We start from the raw sequence: 4482 nt of genomic DNA on the forward strand, positions 1-4482 counted from the left end.
ATATCTTACACAAAACGTGTAACACCCCGTATTTTATTAAGTTGGATAAAATTCTTTTAATTGCTATTTTGAATTAAATTACATCATTTAACGATTTATATATATATGCTTAGCTAATTAATTAATTTCATCATAATTCGATACGTTAATTTTAATAATCGTTAATAAGTTTATTTAAAGTTAGTTCGAGTTTATTTATTTAATAATTTCCGTTTCCTTACGAGTCCTTATGAAAGTTGTTTTAAGTGAACCCGAGATGGATTTTGGGAACAAAACCGTCCAATTAGCTATTTTGAGCTTATTTCACTAAATTAGCAATTTTTATTAATATCCGTTAGTTTCGTAAAAATCGTTAATAACTCCGATTCGAATCGAATTCCTATTATTTCCGTTAGCTGGCTGAGTTTATTTTATTTTCACTCATTAAATTTATTTATTATTGATTCCGTTTTATTACTGAAACTTTTACTAAAACCGATTTTATTAACTCGAGACGGTTTTAAAAACGAGCGAAATTACTTAACGATGAAGAAACGTACGTATAATTAGAAGCTAGCAAGCTAGCTGGTGTCTCATTATTATTATTATTATATTTATTATTACTAATATTATGTTGTTGTTGTTGACCGTCCCCACCCCCTTCACTTCCCCTTCTTTGTTTTTACGCAGCAGCAAGAACAACACGGCTCCATCACCAATTTTTTCGATCGCAAAAACCCAGATCCCTTCTTCATTTCTCAACCAAACTCCATTATTTTTGTACCATTAGCTTCCTCGTCCTTTCCTCGTTCTTTTAAGGTAAGAAATCTTCTATTTTGTAAAAGTTCGAAAATACCGTCTTAAATGACAACTCGATTTCTGGTCTTAATTAACTCGTTTTTCCTCCTCTTTAGTTGAAGATTGAAGAAAGGCTCGTGCTTTGGACGTTTTTACTCGGGAATTCGAGAGTTAAAGGTAACGGTGATAGGATACTCGAATTATTTATAATACTAGCTATTATATTCCCTATTGTTAAGTTAATTGTTTTGTTTGTGAGATGGGTATGTCGAGAATTAGATGACTTGCTCATGTTGGAGGGGCGTAGTAGTATATGGACAGGAGATAAGGACGGTGGTTCGGTGTTATTAGTAAAGGAATGTATGAGAAAGATATACTGGTTATTAGCTTTAAGGATGATCTATCTTTATGTCATAAATTGGTGTGGATGCCTTGTTACCAGAACGTGATTATTTTTCCATTAGCATGATGACCAAATTAGGATATTCTAATAGTAATGATTATGTTGGGTGAGTTTGTCACCTGGTGCTAGTTCCCTTGATGGTTTTGATTTTGGTTATAAGAGATTAGAATGGTGTACGTAATTATATTTGGTAGGTACTACCCAATATTTGATTTGAGCTTGGATTATACGGTGAGCTAAGCTTTGGTATGTGTCGTGTTATCGTTGTCGTATTCTTTGACCTTGGCTAGTGGGTGAGTAGCTTAGAGTTATACTCTAAATGTTGAGCAATTCCTTTAATGGAATATTTGACATTATCGATATTGAAATTGAGATGGAAATCTGGTTTCTATGGAGTATTATATTATGAGACGGAGTAATGAGTAGGACGGAGTAATGAGAGAGATGGGGTAGAGAGTTGAGATTGAATTAATTTTTGGGACGAGAGTGACTTTTATAAGGTTGGCCTAGCAGCGGCCTGGCCGTGACCTGCTGTAGCCTGGCCGTGGCCTGTTGTAGCCTAGCAGCAGCTGGCAGTGGCCTGGCCGTGGCCTGGCCGTGGCCTGGCTAAGTTGCGAGTTTGGGCCGTATCTATAAATTGTTTTGACGCTAGTTTGGTTTATTTAAAATATAATTAAATTAATTTCCGTCTCATATTTTATATAACGATAATTCGTTAATATCGTCCTTTCACATAATTATTTTAGGTGACTCATATGTGGTTGAAGATGAAGAGTAATTTTGGGTTTTAGAAGCTTTCTCAAGTTTATTGCTTGTCTCTTTGCTAGCTTAAGGTAACTATTCCGAGTTACTCGACGAATAAATGTCACATTCTTTGTTTTCTTGTATGAATTTGTAAATAATAGGCTCGAAATGAATTGTATAGGGATAATTGCAATGCTTTGTTGATTGTGCCGAAAATCGAGCCTTAGTCCCTTTAACTCGATGTGATGTCGATTAATTGAGTGATTGGTCGGCCGCAATTTGACCCGCACTGTCGCAGGGCTAGGGTTGCGGGTAAAAATTCGGTTGAATGAATTAGATAATCGGCCTTTTTCTTGCTTTAGGCCATTTATTATATCTCTATTTCACATGTGTAGTTAGTTGAATTTAAGTAGTTTCTTATATTGTAAAAACGGCCCTAGATTCCCTGAAGCCTTTAATATGGTTACTGTTGTTGGAATTAGAAATTAGTATTGAATACTTATTGGGAATTCTGTTGGATTGTATCTTTGTAAATAGACATTTATATAGCCTTTCACATGATAGAATGTTAGCATTTAGGTTGGTAAGTAGGACTTTTTGCCCTCTTAAGATGAAGTGGGTGTCTTACTTGACTTGTGTGGTTTGTCTTGTGTGGTGTGGGCTAAAGTATTCAAGTCTGGGACTAGGCTGGGACTAGGTCCTAGGTGAGTACTTCGGCCTTCATCATAGATAGGTCTTTATAGTCTCTGACGAGTATATGTTCACCGCTTGATAGCCTTTGTGTTCCTGACTAGTGGATTTATATCCAAGTTGGGGCATGACCTCGGTACTTATTTTGATAGTATGGGGTCGGCTTAAGTACTAGCCAACCCTTCGGTGGTGTCCTTAGGGTACTCACTTCACTTTGTTTTAAAAAAGTTGTGGGTCTTGGGTGCGGTGGTGTGTATCCGCATGTCTAGGTCTGCTTGTGATTTTAGGCTAGGGTTGTGTTGTCTCTTGGCCATGTTTTCTTAATAGTAACCGCCGAGCCAAGATACCGGTTCGATTACCTTCCCTACCTCGTGGTATAGACTCGAGTTACAAAGTGACTATTGACGGGACTAAGAACTTATGCCTGTCTTTGATATATTGCCCTTTCTTGTTTGATGATTCTATGAATCATAGAAGGTGAGATGCAAGCCGGCTATGGTTGATAGAGTTTGGATTCCTGGTTGTTATATGATTCACATGATAGTGTAGTATGAGTCGGTCTAGTATTCGCATGCTAGGACTATGTTTTGTTATATTGTTGTTCACATGATAAGCACGATTGTCTAGCATCTATATGCTAAGGCATTGTGTGATTCGTATTCATATTCTTATGTTTACATGTTATATTAATTATGGCATTTCGTGGCTGGGAGAACTCGGAGTTACTCCCCACTGACTGTGGCTTTCGTATTTGTATAAAATGCGAATGACAGGTAGGTGATGCATATATGGGGTACATGGACGAGCTAGCGAGCAAAGTAACCTTGGGACCTAGACTGGTTTTATTTCATTGTGACCCTTAAACCCTTTTTATGTCACATACATTTTAGGGACATATGTCTCCCTTTCTCATATTTGGTTTGTATAACTTCTCATATTTTGGACCTTGCATGTTTGACACCTTCCCTTTTGGATATCTTTATAACAGGTTCAGATTTTAAAAATTACAGGTTTTTACCCAATTGAACCTATTACAAACATATCTTGTCAGTTTTTCTGTAGAATTACGTGTTTACTTTTCCGCAATAAATGAGGGTGTCACAGTTGGTATCAGAGCATATTTGCTCCCGACGCACGTTTGTGCACCCCAATATAAATAACTTGACCTTAAAATAATAAACTTGAGAGATGGGTAAGATGGGTAGATTTAGGATCTTATGTTGTAGTCTCTTTGTGTTTGCTCTTTGTTAGGTACTAACCTGTTTGTTGATTGTCATTTAATAATTGTTGCGTTCTTGGATCAATGACCGTGAGCTTATCTATAGCTAATGGAGTTATTACCCTAATTATAAAAAAAAAAATTTGAACTAAAGGTTTTGAAAATATTTTAATGTTTTTCACTGGTTTTAACGTCAATTAGTGTTAAAGCTTGTTATTGGAGACGTCTGATAATTAGTTTTATCATTTGTTGGTGTAAAAATGTATTTTTATGTCTTTGAATTGGAATATTGATGTTCTTGAGTGATCGCCAAGAGTATCTCCTTTCCATTGAAAGGACACTTATATTTTAAGAAGATCAAGATTTAGTGCCTATTGCTGAGGATTGAAGATTTATTCAACCTTTGAAGAATGCTTCTACTTCCTTGAAGATGTTTCTCGTTCTTTTTATATCTCGCCTTATTCTTAATCTCTTGGTGCTTATCCTCCTTCTAAATTCCCTTCTGTTTCACTTTAAAAGCTACGCTTGTACTCCTAACTTGTCTTTTGTTCCTTGCTTATCCTCCCTTAACGCCTTTTTGATAGTACTCTTTCTTGTGAGGAATGTTGACCTTGGTTGGAAATTCGACTTTTGAGGAGATTGTTTGCGT

The 4482-nt window shown here is 36.2% G+C and overlaps 1 long non-coding RNA gene across 1 annotated transcript; it reads left to right on the forward strand.

The window, feature by feature from the left end:
* The first annotated feature begins 691 nt into the window (after positions 1-691).
* On the forward strand, positions 692-3968 carry LOC141614376 (uncharacterized). The gene is made up of 4 exons (XR_012529328.1): positions 692-798; positions 894-954; positions 1927-2013; positions 3388-3968. It is a non-coding gene; the product is annotated as an uncharacterized LOC141614376 (long non-coding RNA).
* Positions 3969-4482: the final 514 nt, after the last annotated feature.

The sequence above is a fragment of the Silene latifolia genome, chromosome 11, assembly GCF_048544455.1.
Source record: "Silene latifolia isolate original U9 population chromosome 11, ASM4854445v1, whole genome shotgun sequence".
Classification (NCBI taxonomy): domain Eukaryota; kingdom Viridiplantae; phylum Streptophyta; class Magnoliopsida; order Caryophyllales; family Caryophyllaceae; genus Silene; species Silene latifolia.